This window comes from Amblyomma mixtum, chromosome 10, assembly GCF_055824585.1.
Source record: "Amblyomma mixtum isolate Tamu chromosome 10, ASM5582458v1, whole genome shotgun sequence".
Taxonomy (NCBI): domain Eukaryota; kingdom Metazoa; phylum Arthropoda; class Arachnida; order Ixodida; family Ixodidae; genus Amblyomma; species Amblyomma mixtum.
The window spans coordinates 157,904,413-157,921,996 of record NC_143021.1 but is presented as its reverse complement, the minus strand read 5'-3'; the positions used below and the strand labels follow the sequence as shown (position 1 = coordinate 157,921,996).

At 49.1% G+C, this 17,584-nt stretch overlaps 1 protein-coding gene and 1 pseudogene across 1 annotated transcript in view; one reads left to right on the top strand and one right to left on the bottom strand.

Annotated features, from left to right (window-relative positions):
• Positions 1 to 17,584, bottom strand: part of Cda5 (Chitin deacetylase-like 5) — a 249,832-nt gene that overhangs the window by 56,807 nt on the left and 175,441 nt on the right. The gene's annotated exons all lie outside the window — the stretch shown is intronic.
• Positions 6,881 to 17,584, top strand: part of LOC149327466 (uncharacterized) — a 65,894-nt pseudogene continuing 55,190 nt past the window's right edge.

Genomic DNA, 17,584 nt, shown 5'->3' with positions numbered 1-17,584 from the left:
GCGTCTGCAACGAGCACTACTCTCATACGCGTCGCTTGCTCAGTGGTAAATGCAGGGAGGGGGGATTTTCTCGAACTATTCGCCCACCACCGCTCCCTGCACGCAGCTGATGCTGACGCTCGGCCATTTATTGCCGGCCCTGCGATGCTCCACGTATTTTGGTCAACTCTTTCACTGTAACGCTGCGTTCTCGGCGTCCAGTGTATTCGCCAAGGCTTTTGTCCACATGACAGAAGTACTGGGCTATGCAGTTGACGCAAAAGAAGCATGTCATCGGCTGCGCGATACTTTTTTCCAGCGTCCTTTGGCACAGAGAAAGGGCAGGCCGCCGACCAGTCTCTACTCGCACAGCCACCGTCTGCTCCTCGTCCTGTGTGGTTTGGTCGCAGAGGCGTGATAAGAGCCCACTTGTAGAAGCCGCCTCCTCGCTCGCTTAGCCTCGTAACCCGGAGGCCACCACCCTCACTCGACCTCCATTCGCGCGATGCTTTCTCGCGCTCTGCAGCCAAACACAGCTGCGGTCGCATCGCGCAACGTCGAGTCAGGAAGCGCATTGTAGACAGAGAGGCGCGAATACAGCTCCGCGGGATTTGCAGCAGAAACAGCCGCTTTGCCACCTTCCGGTCAGTACCGATGCTTGGCGGTGAATGTCGCGCATGTGCTCATAAGGTGGCAACACTCGCGCCTTTAAAATTGAAATTGAAAGTTTATTTCACCACACACATTACAGTGGAAAAGGGGACACTGGGCAAAAAGCTGCGTAATGCAGCGTGAAGTAGCACCCAGTGCCCCATGAATACAACGACAGCAGTGCGTTTCGCGAACATCAGGCTTAAGGTGAGCTTAATATCCCCGTCAAAACAAAGAAAGAAAAAGGACAACAAAAGTGTAACCCTGACCGCGTACACAACAACAGAGGTGCAAATAAATAATAGGAACAACATACAATACAATACACCAAACCTATTTACAATGATGTCACAATGGACTCGAAAATGCACTTGACAGATAATAACTGTTTATTGGAGATGTCTTGTATATAATTATTTTCTGCCAATATGTTAAGGTAATTTCCTAGGTTATAGGGTGAAGACTGTTTACGATATAAAGTACGGCAAAAAGGTAGAAGCCAAGGTAAAAGACGTCGGGTATTGTACACTGGTGTGTATTGATGTAGATTAAAGGCTGCAAGGAACAGTTGATTATTTGTTTTAACTGCATTTTTGTATGCACATAATAATATGAACGGGTGCATTATATCAACAGACAAAGTACCATGTTTCTTAAAGTAAGGAAACGCATAGGAATGCCAGGGTACATTTTCAATCAATCTGACAGCACGTTTCTGTGCAACTAAGATCTTGTGTTTATTATGTTTTGTTGTGGTACCCAAGACACTTCGTTCACGTTCGTTAGAGGAGCAGACTGTGCACGTGTCGCCCGTGCTGCACGCGGCTTTCGAGAGGCGATTGCCTGACGCAGCCAAGCCGGTCACGCGGGGCCGTTGGTCGGGAGAACTACTCAACGCGCAGCAGAGTTCAGATCTCTGGGCGAGTTTGGAATTCGTAGTAAAACGAGAATTGCGCAATTCGAAGGGGACACAAGCATAACACCGACGACTACAGGTTGCAATAGTTAAAAAGTTAATTATTAAAAATTATTTAGCCAGCTTACTACTTAAGATGATTCACTGGTTTTTTGGTGTCCTATAACACTAGGAATAAGAGGATTAGACGGGTTGGACCGTATATGTTCGATGAGTGGCCGGGATGTTACATGTCGGGCCGCAAAAGAGAAAAATAATTCTCTTTCAGGTCCGAATCTGCGTTCGTACGAATTCGCTCTTTTGATTTGTTTAGGACGTACTGCACATCAACCAGGAGGGCAGTAGTGGACATAAAAATGCAATGAACGCAGTCACGAGGGAGGACCAATTCGTTTGAAAACAACAAATAGTGAATCGAAAACGAAATGGTAGAGGAAGGGAAGGAAAAATAAGAAATTCAAGAAAGGTCATTCAGTCACGGTCCTCGAAGGAAGTAACGTCAGCTGCGGAAAAGACGCACCTATTGCAAGTATACATTCCAATGGGCGACGGTGCATAAGAAAAAAAGACTTCTTGAAAATGCAAGTGCGGACGAAGAATGCTGCGAGCCTGCGGAGGTGGCCGTGACGAGTTGGCTGTGTCCCCATGTGACAACATCATGGGGATGAATGAGAGCGATTCTTAATCGATAATGTGTTGCTGAACAGAGGCCTGAGCGAGCTACGGCGGCGCTACTGACGAGCGTGGCGCTGGAGAACACTCTCAATGTTAGGTTGCACGCAACATGAATCATCTCTATGAATACTCTCAGTACCCTATGAACCACCAGCGCCGTAGCTCAGTTGGTAGAGCATTGGACGCGATATGCGGAGGTCGTGGCTTCTCATACCACCGGTGGCATCTGATTGTTTTTTCTCCTCTTTCTCAGTCATCAAGTATTACACTTTCATTTCTTATTGATCAAACTCAGAAGTAAAAACTGGAAGCATTTCTCCATGCTTTCCTGTGGTTCGGTGAGTCTTGGCTCCTTCATTTGGGAGATGGTAACATACTGCACCTTCCTCAATCAAGCGCGTTTCTTGGAATTCGGTCTCCACCGAATACAACGTGATGGATGCGTCGCTGACACACTGCTTCCCTTCCTTATGAACGCGATAGGCTTCTGACGTGATTGCGAAATTTTCATTTGCGCTTGTGTGCGACCAAATAAGAAACTTGGAGGTGTTCTGGACGCTTGACCAGAAAAAAAGCCGACCACTCGCATGAACAGCTGATAGAACACGAAACAAGAATACAGCAGAATGAGCGATACTCCAGGTGCAGAAATGTGGAGGTGAATGAACTGCGACAGGAATGAAAAGAGAACGGCATCAAAGGAAAATAAAATAAAAATCAAACGATACGGTGCTCACCAACACACAAATGAAACGACGCTTCGGCTCCCGTGTGAGAGCCGTTTCATTCCACTTTAGTCCGGCACCGTTTTACTTTTCGTCGCGTGTCATTCTCACTCGAGGGACTTCCGCCAAAACTCTGTGTCGCCTAAACGGCAAGGACATTGAGAGATAACAAAGCGCTCTCCTTACGTACGCTCTCCTTAAGTAAACGATATGAAAGAAAACGGAAAAATCATGACGCATTCTTTGATGGCACAGCTAACTTACGGCCCAAAGCTAATTACTACCGAACACGTCTGGTATGTGCCATCCTTCCGTACTAATTACGGTCGTCAAATGCTGCGACATATAATTCCAACTCTTCTTAATCGGCGAAATGAGCCCTGAGCACCTAACGATACGGTTTTTTTGTCTTGCTGCAAGTTTTCTTCCTTTTATCCATTTTTATTTTGTGATTGTTACTCTTCGTTTTGCATTTTTCAGTGTCCTTGAGCGTTTCGTGTTAATCTTGCCGACTTCACTTATCTATTATTGCAAGAGGATGTCCATTAATTTTTATTGAATATGATGTCTACCTATGCACTGTAGTCTTTTTTATTGTTCTGTGCGTGTTCTGTTGCTGCCGGTTGTTATGTACGGGGGTGCGCCCCTCTGTCAAGCCAGTCATAGGCTTTTTGGGTGTATCCCTAACATCCGTGATGTTGAAATAAAGGTAATTGTCTTTGTATTTATACGCCATCCGAGCGTCTGCTTCCGTACGTTGGCGTGCTTCAGCGACCGCGCGGCGATGCAGACGCAACGACGTAGGCGGGAATATGCGCGAAAGTGCCGTCGCAACGGAAGCAAGGCGGCCTCGGAGACAAGCAGAAAAGCTAAGGGAGTAACGAAGACCTTCAGTAGAAAAGTCACAGAGAACCCGTTTGGTTATAGCTGGTATATGCTCAGCCTCCGGTTGCTGGAATTGGCGTCTGTCGCCTCCTGCGGCGCTGCTGTTTTTCCACCATGAACTAACAAGACACTCTATAGAGGTAATAACCTTTCTGGGTTATCTTTTGTTGCTTTGGACAACTATCAACTTGCAAAAAACTCACCGAATAAGCCTCCTTTAAAGCATCTGCGCTATTCGCAATATCTGGACAATGAGACAAATATGGCCCAGTTCAAATTGCGTAAAATTCGGTGCTATTATTTCCCTCTCTGTACTTTCACATTGTCTGCATCACAACTGGCGTTGCGAACTTGTGAAGCTTGCTCTTATTTCGTAAGAGAGCTGTTCGTTTTTCTGCACTTAGATCGGATATCTTTACTCATGCAATAGTCTCCTGGCTTTGTACAAATACATCTAAAATTTATAGCTATAGGCTACAATGAGTCGTGAAAGAAACTATGAACTTCTCAGTTGCGTTCCTCGAGCTACAGAAATATGCAACCCCGATAGGCGAGACATAACAATGGATGGATCGCACCATTCGAACATCATATAATACAAAATCTTTCATGCTCAGTATCTAAAATTACTGAATCAATTATATTCGACGAACTCCGACCCGTCATACGAACACGTGTTTTCTGCCAGCGTATAAATTTTCAAAGCTTTTGAAGAGTCGGAATGTAATTTATATTGGATCCAGTCTCATTTAATAGATATTTCCGGAGATTTTTCTGCACAATAGCTGCTAGCGCCGCTTTATTAGGCACAGGAAACACAGGAGATAGCGGGTCGCAAGCGTCATAGGAACTAAGTACCGCTATAAATTAGCGTAAATGACGGGACGAGAGAACAACGATGACACCCGTGTTAATTTTGTTTGTTTGTTTGTTTGCACTGTCTGGCATGCTTGTGCGGTGCAGAAAATATCCTCTGGACACCAGCCCTAGCGCCGGCCTTCTTGAGCTTGTCTCAAATTCCATGCATGCGCGGAACCTCTGCGCTGCGCGCCTTTTTCTTCTCTTTTTCCGTCTCAACCACACTGCAGCGCATTTCAGCCAGCATCTCATAAAAATGGCTGCTCAAAAGGTGGTCAGGAAACCCGGCCCACTCACGCCGCAAGACCTGTGCGTCAAGGCTGGCCATTACTACACGGTGGCCGGACCTGTACACTTAAAAAAAAGCTAGTAAAAAGGTAGCAAGTGCAGCAGTTACGAACTCTGACTTAGTTTTACCACACTCTTAAAAAAAAGTTAGTAACTGCAGCAGTTACTAACTCTGACTTCGTTTTACTACTTTTTGCCGACTACTTACTACCCTCTTCAAAGTATAGTTAGTAAAAGTAGCCCTTGCTACGTTTTTACTAACTGTGGTGGCCAGTTACTACCTAGTTAGTAACCGTTCCTTTTACCCCAAAATAAAGTCAAAATAAAGTCAAAGAATGTAACTTGCGCAGACTGTCATGCCAATAAATTGGTTTTTAATTACACATTTCTGCAGGGCCGTATGGTTGGGTAGACTAAGCTGTTTCTAAAATCTCAACTTCTTAATTAACGCTGGTATCTTAGCGCAACCGGTAAGAGCCACTAGCCCATAAATGAGAGTCTGATTTGCGGAGTATATAAGACTGAGAAAGATCTACCTGTGCACGCGCAGTGGGCGAGTGTGACTCTCTCTGATTTGTGCTTTTCCTGCATTCTGAACCTTTGTGCAGTTGCCTTTGTACGCGCACGGTAAGGTTGTTGATGCCATCACCTCGCATAATTTTTACATGTAATGTGCGATAAGCCTAAACCTAAGTGTGTGATTTACGGCCAGCGCGGTCTGATAGCTCTGTCTGGCTTGGGGAATTAGTCAGATTGATTATGAATCCCGTTTATTTTTCAAGTATGCAGAAATTTTACAAGCCTCGCCAGCACATTGTACGATGAATCTAGCAACATATGTGAGTTTTCATTTTCTTAGTAAATACTACTAGCTTCGAGTTACTAACTGCGGGCAGCAGCCATTACTAACTGAATGGGTTAGTAACTGTTACTAACCTTCCCGTTACTAACTGCAGTTACTAGCAGGGTAGTAACATATGTGACAACCAGTTACTACCCCAAAGTTAGTAAGTACTACTAACATTTTTCTAATAGTGTGAGAAGGGCATTCTCTGTAGGAGTGACGGAAATGCCACGCTTCCACAGCTTAGAATGGCCAGAGTGGTAAGCCTCCAAGCCTATCTGGGAACAAGGCGCGTACAGCTGCATGTGTGGTGCTTCTTGGGCATCAGCGCTGTGTCGGGAGAATGAAGTTCGTCGTACTCGGGAAGTTCGTGTGTCAGTTGGTTCGAAGGAAGTGAGCATGAGTCTGATGATGCCGAGCGCACTCTCGGTTTGTATGGCTGCACCACCCTCACAGGGCTTCAGAATGACCAGGAAGTCGCCAAAATACCGGAATATTGTGACGACTGCAAAATCCTGGAGGGCTGCATGCAGCTTCCGGTCGAAGTGGGCTAGAAGAAGGTCACTCGTGACAGCAGCCGTGCACGATCTCATGCAAATGCCTTACCCGTGGATGAAGACATCCTCGTTGAAGCATACGACCTTGGAGTGCAGGAAGGGCAGAAGCCCCAGGAAGCTGCTCACGCTGGTTCCGCAGCAGTTCTAGAACTTGATGCACCTCAGCGAGTCGATATAGTCGCCAACTACCTATCAAATAAGGTACCGTGAAAGGGAGTTGTACAGCTCCTTGATATCTACAGAGAAGGCGTAGAGCCTTCCAGAACTTCCGTTTTCTTCCAGGAGCCTCGAAACCACTAACAGACTCCTGTCAAGGAAGGGGCATCCACTGGCAGGAGAGAAAACGCGTGCTGCAAGGATCTGCCTCAAGAAGGCGGTTGAGTGGCTCCTTCTGCGCCTTCTCACCAATCCATTGCTGCGCCCGACAGCACTACAAGATTTTGACTCTGCCTTTAGCGGCAGCTGCCCGCACTCTAGAGCGGTGTCTTCGGGCAACTATCGCATGGTGTGGACCTGCACCTCCAACACGGCTATTGCCCCCATCACCAACCCAATCCGGGAGGACTGGGAGGCGACCCTGCTCGGCTGCCACGACTTGCAGGCCCAGAAAGCCTTAGTCAGGTGCGCCCGGGTGCGGCCACCGCCACTGGAGTCCCAAACTAGGGATCTCCATCTAGTGCTTGTAAGGATCGGTCCCTTACGGGCTGATCCAAGCATGCCTCCTGTCTCTTCCTAGTAAATGTTTCCACCACCACCTGCCGAGCTGATGCTGCTAAGTGCCTCGTTCACAGACTGGAGCCCTAAACGGGAAACCTTCCTTGTGAGTTTATGCTGCAAAAAGCGATTTGCAGGCATAAGTGAAGGCTTTCCATCACAGCTGAAGCCATTTTTGTCAACTGTTTTGAATCGCACAACTTAACTGCATTCTGTCTGATCTTCGCTGGCCGTACGCCCTTGGCAATCTGGAAGTAGTCCGACATAAGTTTTTGAGACCTGAGGTTGTAGTCTTCCGCCTAGACGAGTGCGAAGCTACCCGCTTTGACAACAGAAGGTTAAGGTCCGCTTGCCTGAGCGAAGCGACCGCCTTTAGAGTGTTGACGACGATGGCGCTGTGCCCGTAGTTCGAAGAGCATCGACGTCACGGTCAGTCATTTTTTCCCTTGTTTAAGCACGAACTTGCAATTCTTTGAGAAGTTGTTTCCACCTTAATGATTTAATGATTACGGAGTACTAGTATCTCAGGATTACTCATACGTCACCTTGTATAAAAGAAAAAAAAACTATGGCCATCCATCCCAGTGCATCGACGTCCTGGTCATAACGCAAACCCAACAGGACCGCAGAGCGGGCGAGATTCTAAGTTCAATCGTAGAAAAGCAGTGGGAAAAAGCAAAACAAAGAGGGTCGCTGACCCCGAGGATAGGGCAATCGATCACGATCGCTACTACCTAATCCGCAACATGGTCAACGAAATGCATACCAAGATTGCTGATGGTTGCTCTGATGGCGATTTATTATACCAACAAAATGAGCGTTCGCGCGCTTGGCCGCAACGCTTGTCGGCTTCATGCCAATTCCGATAATCGAGGTCAGGTAAATGCGTGCGCATTGGCGTAATCACTTTTGAAGCGAAAGCTTCACTACGCTAGTCAACGCCGCTCTTCGCATGAGCCGGCGTATGTCGGAGCACGAGTGACGTCACGCACGGCGCAGGCTACTGTGCAGGTGCGCCGCCGCTTCTCCTCCTCGCCACCGTTTGACCTTTCGCTCTAGCCGTGCGCAGTGCGCATTTGCCCATAGAACAGGCGCACGCTGCCGCGCGCTATATAGTCATCGTTTGACGTTCGCCGCAAGCGCGTGTTTATCGCGGAGGGCGGCTATAAAACCGCTTGCCAGAGAATAGGCGTGTGCATTCAACATGGAAGGAGAAGAGAGGAATACTACCGATACAGGAGTGCTACCACGGGAGTTGGCTGAAAAAGTGCGAAGAAAGGCTGAAAGCTCAACGAATGTCCGAGACACCCGAACAACCAGCTAGCGAACAATAATGCTAGCAGTAGCATTATTGGTTTAGGCTCTGTCTCAACGTCACCATTACCAGGAATTCAGGACAGCTCCCAGCTAGGCAGCCACTCAGTCATTCTATTAATGCGATTGCATTGGAGGTTCTGTTCTCAAGGAAAAACGGTGTCCTTCCGCGTGGTCCTGCTTCCACTGTGGGCCTCGGTGACTGAGCGGTAGAGGTTATGTAATTTTTTGATGTCATCACAACCTGCCCATCGTGTTGTTAGCAACCTGCCCCCCTTCCCCCGAGACCGGCGCCATTTAAAATAATTCAGTAACACGCATGCCGGAAACCAGTCGCCAAGGGAGCCAATGAGCATAGAGGAAGTTTGTTTTGTAGTGAAGAAGTTGCGCTGAACGGCTAGACGAAGAAGAAGGCTAGAAGTATGGCTGCCCGGCAGACCACGAGCTCCGAACTCCGCGCCTCCACCAAGTGTACGGCGGCATTTATCACACTGGTAGACGTCACAAACGCAGCAGCGATTTTCTGGCGCCGAGAAGTGCGCCGAGCGGCCACACCTCTTGTCTTCTACGTCTAGCCGTTCGGCGCAACTTGTTCCCTACAGATTTTAATTTGTGTAGTTCATCAATTATCTCCACCTACGAAACAAGAGGAGGATGCGCTTGAGGTCATCCTTCGCAAAATTGTTAAGCGTGCCCTTGACCTCCCCATCACTACTTCAAACAGCCGGCTTATGGCTCTTGGGGTGGTGAATACTTTCTGGGAGCTCCGGGAGGCGCACCTTACAAACCAGTACAGGCGCTTGTCGCTAACGCGGGTCGCCGCCTTCTTGCTCGACTCCACATCCAACACACCCCTCCAATGGTAGACAGGTTTCGCATCCCAGAACTGTGGAGACCTGCCCTCCATGTGCGGCCTCTTCCAGCACACATGTCACACGAAGACCGTAATGGTCGGCGCCTGACACGAGCGGAAGCGCTAGCCCGACATTATGGCAACAAAACAGGTGTATACTATGTGGACGCCTCCGGTCCTCACCACGGGGGGATAGTACACGGTCGCGGTGGTTCGCTACAGCAACACAGTTAACGGCCTCACCTTCCGAGCCAGCAGTGTAACACAAGCAGAAGAGGTCGCGATTGCTCTCGCGGCCTCACATTCCGATTCAAAATACATAATCACCGACTCGCGAGGGGCCTGTCGGAACGTCGAGCAAGGCTGCACTCTCTTTCTAGCCTATCCAATTTACCAAAATTGCATACGGGATACGGACCCCGCACACCGTTACCTTATATGGGCCCCTGCTCATCAGGGGTTGGCAGGAAACGAGGCAGCAGACGCAGCCGCCCGCGCGCTCTCTCACCGGGCTGTTTTCTCCTCCCCGTCCGATCAGGAACCCGATTTTAATCCGGTCTATACATTCAAAGATATTACAACATATTATCAAAATTGTCATCGCCTTTACCCTAGCCCATGTAAAGGCCTTAAGAAGGCGGATGAGCGGCTCCTTCTCCGCCTTCTCACCAATACATTGCTGTGCCCGGCAGCGCTAAAACATTTTGACCCCTCCTTTAGCGGCAGCTGCCCACACTGTAGTGCAGTGTCTTCTGACACCTATCACATGATGTGGGCCTGCCCCTCCAACCCCGCTATTCCCCCCATCCCCAACCCAACCCGGGAGGACTGGGAGGCGACCCTGCTCGGCTGCCACGACTTACAGGCCCAACAAGCCTTAGTCGGGCGCGCCCGGGCGGCGGCAACCGCCACTGGGGTCCCATACTAGGGACCTCCACCTAGTGTTTGTAAGGATCGGTCCCTTACGGGCTGATCCAAACACACCTCCTGCTCATTCGTAATAAATGTTTTCACCACCACCACGTGGAGGGAAGCAAGAAAACTAAAAGCACAATTTTTATTTTACTACGCGTCTTTTCTGTTTCTTTGTTGCACTGGCTCACGCAATTTATAATTAGCCCCCTCCCCCCTCTGCAATAATGTATTGGGTGGAACAGGCACGCATGCAAAGATATCGGCTTTTAAAAAAAAAATCAAGAATAATACTGATACAGGTATTGCGGCTCTCGTTTCTTTACTTTCCTCTGTAGACGTTCCGTGCCTCTGTGATGCATTTGTTTGCTAATCGATAGGAATCTCATCGATTTATTGAATCTCATGGTGCAGGTACTAGGCACCTAGGATCGAATTTCTCTGTGAGAAGCGCCTGTCTCCCCTCTGGTCGCTTTTCCCAGCGATGGACGCGGCGATACGTTGCTCGACCCCCGACACTGTAAGGGCCTTAAAAAGACGGAGGAACGCACCCTCCTCCGTCGTTACACGAAAACGCTGCTGTGCCCGGCAGTTTTAAAGCACTTTGATCCTGCATGTACAGGAAAGTGTCCGTACTGTGCGGAGAAGTCTTCGGACATCTTCCACATGGCATGGGCATGTCAGTCAACCCCGAACCTCGCCCCAAAACCGAACCCCAGTCGAGAGGACTGGGAGGCAGCCCTGCTCGGCTGCTCCGACCTGGTGAGCCAGAAAGCCCTGGTCGAGCGCGCCCGAGCCGCAGCGGTCGCCAATGGGCTCCAGTACTGAGGATCGCACCTAGTGATTGTGAGAGGTGGCCCTTTCTGGGATTACTCAAACTCCCTCCCTATTATGTAAGAATAATAAAGTTTTTCAGACAGACAGATAGACTAGCAGGTGTGCGTTGGGCCCACCCTCTGCAGCACCTGCTCTAGGTTGAGGCGTAAGCTTGTCGCCGCGCCTTTCGTCCCTTCGCCGCCTGCCACGTCCCTTCCGCCAGGGGTCGCTCTACAACCGCCCGTCGCACAGCGCGCCGGTCGCACGCCTTCTCGCGCCAGGACGCCGTCCCTGAGAGCAGGCGCCGTGCGTGCTGCACAAGTGCTTGTGCGCCGGCCTTCCGCCTTGACCCCTGTCCTGGAAAGCGGCCGACCAGCTCGCCGCAGATTTAAAGCGGGCCTGGGAAAGCGCGGTCGGCCGCGCTCCCGCCCGCCTCTTGAGCATCGCGCGCCTCGGACCGAGAGAGCCGCCGCAGAGCGCAACACATGGCCATGAAACAAAAGCCGCCATAGTTCTGCACGACGCTTGCCACAAAGTAGTGAATGCAGAAGCGGCTGCTGCCCAGTCTCTCATACATAGCAGGCAACGCTGCCAAAGCTAGCGCGCCTGTTCGCGCAGGCTAAGTCCGCACGCAAAAAGTAGTTCGCCATACAACCAAAGCGAACACAAACATATTTCGTAGCGACAAATCTTAAGTGCCATGACTGGCACCTCCTGGACTTCATTTTACATCTTGCCACAATTTCGTCCGGCGACTCGTCGAGAGTACGAGGAGCAAAAAGTACACGCGGCGGTATGATACGCGGTTGATAGGGCGAATCGCTTCTACTAAATCCGCGCCCAAAAAGTAGTTCACTCTCCGTGAAAATTATGGCCAGAGAGCCCGAACACTGAGCGCCTCACAGCTTCGACCGTGATTTTCAATGCCACCACGTCTTTTTATATCGCTCTTTGTATTTGTCCAAACAATGACCGGAGTTTCGAGAAGAACGAATGATACGTGGCGGACTAATATAGTTTCGCGGACGAATTGCTTCAGCAACCTCCGCAGCGTTGCCTGCTATGTATGAAACGTTGTATAGACACTCGGATGACACCCGCCAGATAGGGACGCTATTCTAGACACAATTTCATGGGCAGCATAGCAGCCCCAGGAGAAATCCAGGAGAAAAATCTTCCGATACATCCGCTCATTTCTCAGCCATAGCTTCGCGATAATCACGGCAGGCGAGATAGAGTGACAGGCTTTTCTGCTAGAGGGCAGAGGGACACCCGAGTGATCGCTATAGTCACCGTTTCTCTTCAGTCTCTCCAATATACCGCCCGTACTGAGACATACATTGTACGCAGATGACATCGCCCTCTGGACCACCAACGGGAGCGACGGTAAGATAGAGGAAACGCTGCAACGCGCGGTAGACACTATCGCGAAGCTCGCAGGTAAAGCAAGCCTAACGTCCTGACTCCCAAAATCGGAGCTCCTGGTAACTAGACACAAACACAGAGGTCCCGGTGCCAGGAGACAAGCGCCCCGCACCCGCTTTACCTGAGAGGGGGGGGGGGGGGGGGGCTTCCAATCAAGGAGGTGCAGTCCATAAGGATCTGTATCTACAAGCTAACAGGTAAAACAAAGATACCCTGGAAAAGCTGAAAACATTATTTAATATGTCAATTAGGCTAATTAGAAGAATCGGTAACCGCAGGAGGGGCAAAATACCTCTGTGTGATAGTGCAGGGGGGTGTATGCACTGTCATTCCTTAAGCTAATTAGACAAGCGTACAAGGCACCATGGAGCTGCCGAACTTCACGTCGGCTGAAAGACTCCTGGTACTGAATGCATTACACACTGGAGGAGCTCACGGAGGCTCACCTCACGATGCAAACAGAACGGTTTAAGCGCATCAAGGTAGGCCGAGCCATACTAGAGCGCTATGGAACCTCCGCCCGTGGACACGAAAGCACAGATACCCAAGCTCATTAGGAAGGGACTGCGGATCAAACCACTGCCAAAGAATATGCACCCTTCACACCACGAAAGAAAGGGGAAATCTAGGGCAATAGCTCTACATGAAACATACTCTAAGGACGAAGGAGCTGTCCTTGCAGACGCGGCAGAATACACATCAAGCGGAGCGTTCCAACAAATTTCCAACATGTTGGAACCTCGCCGCTAATTGTAGCGACGACTCAAAGCAGGTTTTTCCGCCGTGGCGGCAGGATTCTATAGCATTTTCGCTTGCATGTGAAACAGGCTTAAGGCGCGCCCCTAGTGCCCTTAGCGTGCGCAAGGTTTTTGCGGACGCAGAGCTAACACTGTCTAATTTCACCGTAGAGAGCATTTCACGAGTGACGTCCGCCTGTGACGTTGACGTTGCCTGTCACGAGTGACGTTGCCTGTCACCGCTGGCTGAGCTTCGGCTTTGCTTGGACTCGTGGTGAATAGCAGTGATCAACACGTTGTTGAAATGAGGATTAAGATTTTAAAATCGGTTTCCATTCGCAAAGCAATACTTTTGGCAACGTATTGAAGCATACATCGACATTTTTGTATGCTGTACTCTCTTTCCGCCGCACTCGCCATCATTTGCAAATGACATCAGTTTTGGCCGTGTAGCAGCGCGCAGAAAAAAATGACATTAAGTCGAACGAATGTCATTCGATGAGAATGTCATTAAATTTGCCGTGTGGAAGGGGTATAAGTATACAGGGTCTGTGCTGAAAGTAGTAGGACTAATTTTTTTAAATAAAATTTATTGAAGAGAATAGTGCAAACGACTAGAATTTTTCGAAGTAGCACCCTTCCGCACCTACGCGCTGTTGCCAATGAGTTTTCCAGTTTTCGTACGCCTCCAGGAACGCCTGGACCGGAATGCTGTTTAGCTCCCTCGTCACGGCCTGTTGAACCACCTCTACCGATCCGTGATGTTTCCCCCTTTGCGTCGATTTTAATCTCGGGAATAGAAAAAGTCTGGCGGGGCCAAGTCGGGGCTGTAGGGGCCTGAGGCAGCGCTGCCGCCTTGTGCTGGGCAAAAAATTGGCGTCCTCATTCACATGACGAAGAAGATCCGGCAGATCACTTTCCGGTTGGCCTTTTGCTGCTCTGACAACACTCCCGGCACCAACTTCGCGCACACTCTTCTCATGGCTAAGTTTTCTGTCATGATCTCAAAAACTTGGGTTTGAGGAATGCTCAAGTCATCAGCAATACTTCTGATACTCATCCTAGAATCACTATTCAGTAAATGTTTCACTCGCTACACATTTTCGTTGGTCTTGCTGATCGAAGGGCGTCTGGAGCGGTCGTCGTCTTCCACTCTTTCCTGACCTTCTCGGAACAACTTGTGCCACTCAAAAAACACCTGATCTACTCATGGCAGCGTCACCGTAGGCCTCCTTAATAATGTCGTGAGTCTCTTTGCCCGTTTTACCAACATTTACTCAAAATTTGATCGCGTAACGCTGATCCAGTAAACGCTCTATGATTCTGCGTGACGAGACGTTTCGACAGGGGTTCACAGTACAAGCGACCTGCTCTCTTCAACGGCCGAGAGCCGACTGCCGATTTTCCCCAGCATTCCCAATATCCCCCTTCAACGATCCTGCACACGCAGACCACCTCTCGTCCGCCCGTTCGCCCAGGAAAAAAGCCGGTCATACTACTTTCAGAACAGACCCTGTATACTAGGGTATGTAGCGGCCACTATTCCTGATCATGAGAGGGAAGCAATTAGAAAAATAAGAATGGCGTGGAGCGCATATGGCAGGTTCTCTCAGATCACGGATGACAGTTTACCAATATCCCTCAAGAGAAAAGTATACAACAGCTGTATCTTACCAGTACTCACCTGTGAAGCTACTTCTTACACGTCGGTCTAAGTTAAGTGCAAGGCAGCGAGCTATGGAAAGAAATATGATAGGTGTAACGTTAAGAGATCGGAAGAGGGCGGAGTAGGTGAGGGAACCAGCACGGGTTAATGACATCCTAGTAGAAATCAAGAGGAAGAAATGGGCTTCCGCAGGGCATGTAATGCGAAGGCAGGATAACCACTAGCCCTTGTGGTCAACGGAGTGGATTCCAAGAGAAGGCAAGCGTAGCAGGGGGAGGCAGAAAGTTAGGTGGGCGGATGAGATTAAAGGGGTGGAGACACCAAATTTGTGGTTGGCGCGTTCTTTGTTTCAAACATTTCTTATTGCTCACGGAAGCATGATACACACTCGAACATTCATATATTCAAAGGGAATAATTTCATACCGCATTTTTACGTGAACGATTTTCGGTTTCGGTTTCTAAACGCCGAGTTGGGCAGTGACGTCGCTATCTAGGATGTTCAACTACTTTACCTGGTCACGTGGGCCCACAAAGTTGTGACGCACCTACTGCTGCATCATCTGCTTTCACACACACGTGCTGACCAACGCATAAAAACAACAGCATGGCTAGTCCCAGGAGCTCGGATTTTGATAGCCTTAGTTGCTTTGGGACGTTAAACCCCATTAACCAAACCAAACCGAATCTAATTCCAATGAGGACATCGACTTTTTTTTTTTTTTAGAGCGCAGCTCTTTGGCGTCCGTTCCTACCAGCTCCGCCCCCAATGTCATGCTTTTCAATTGGTCGAAATGCTCGTGACGTCACAGTGCGCGAATTTCAAATGGGGCCAATTGTACTTTGGCTAGTAACCATGCAACCAATCAAAGGGATCGTATAGTGATGCTGCAACTAAGTTGGACTGAGTTTAGTTAATTGCTTAATTAATCAATTAGCCTAATTCATATAGAGGAGAATGAAGAGGTCAGAAGAAAAGAAAAGAAAGACGCGCGCCGCAGCGACAACAGCGTCCGCGGAAGGAGACGCTGCTGAAAAAAAAAAACAGATAAGTACGAAGCCGCGTTCCCACCACCACCACGCACTTCCCCACTCAGTAAGACGTTGCTCGTTTCATATACGTTGTGTCGAACATCCTAGACAGTTCCAACAATTGACAGGTTAATGACAGAACACGATGGATAGAAATGCAATAATGTAAATATGAAATAGCCTAATTAACCTTTCTAGTTAGACCGCATAAATCTATAAAACCGAGAACGAAATTGGTCGAGTTGGGGAATCGAACCAGGGTCTCCGGAGTGCGATACGAGCACGCTAGCCACTCCGTAATGCCAGCTGAATGGTTTGGAATGAACAAAGGCGCGTCTAGCTAATACGGCGTCTTCGTTCACTCCCATCTTCCCCCTTCCCCTTACGGCGAGGTGCAGGTGTCCACCCAGATATGCGAGAGAGATACATTTCCTTTCCTCAAAAAATAAATTTACCGTCCAGCAAGGCGTACAGCCGAATTGGCGATGGCGTTCTGTGGACTCCCTGGCAGCGTTGCAAGACGCTGTCGCGTTCCACTCTTACAGGCGAAGCTTAACATGTTAACCACACATCAGTAACACACGCAGACAGCCAATGGACGCGTCATTCGCTGGCAGCACTTGCTTCATCATTCACAACCACATTCTTAACGTACGCTCCCTTGCCGCACATGCCAAGGACGTACACCACGATCACATTCTGCGCCATTCCTCTGTACTTTGCTTTGCTGAAACCTGGATGTATCCCGAAGAGCCTCTCGAAATCATAGATTTCCTATACTGCTGTGGTGCTCGCAGAGACCACAACAGAGCGGCGGGAGTCACTATCTACTTGCGCACAGGTGTCTCTGCAATACCAGTCGAAATGTTTGGCACGTCACATGAACTTGGCGAACTGTGCGCCGCAAAGTTGCCCAACGGCTTGCTGGTAGTAGCTGCCTACTTCGCCCCTACCGCACTCACGAAAGACGTCGTGCACTTCCTGCAACTCGCATTAACCGTCCATCGATCCACACCGATGTTAGTAGTGGGGGACTTTAATGTTGACATAAAGACAAACAGCAATTTCCTAACACTTATGCGGGAGAACATCCCGTTCCTCTCGCTCGTAACGCGTCCCACGGCTGTGACAACCTCGCGAGGCACTTGTATAGACCTCGTCTTTGAGAATCAAGCATTGGTGTACCAAGTCGAACATATATCAGTCTATTTCGCCGACCACAAAGCTTCATTCATGACTGTCAAGAACTGTTAGTGGAATCTTTGTTAAAGGAATACGTGTGAAAAATAAAAAAAAACTCTGTGATAGCGCATACATGTGTTGCTCGATTTCTTTGCCTCAATCTATCGAAAAGGTGAAACACCTTTTTGCTGCTCTCAAATTTCGCATTAGGAAGTAACGTAATCGTCGGTAATTTTTTGATCGCACGGTCGCAGGATAATATCGCCTTCGCGAATTCTCGTGAGGATGCGAAGCACTTTGCATAATGTCAGTAAGCATGGCTATTTCGGCACTACGTTGACAAAAACTAACAGAGCGAGTGTCGGATCACAGCAAATGAAGCTCGCTGGTGCGTCAACTGCGCTCACGTGGCTCGTCACTCCTGCCTCATGGCTGCGGCTGTGCCCCGCTCATCGTACGTCACTGTATTTTGGTATGATGTCACTAAAACGTTGGTTACTCTACCAGCGTAGTGACGTCAGCGTTGATAGCGCTAGGGGTGGGTCTAGATCGTGAG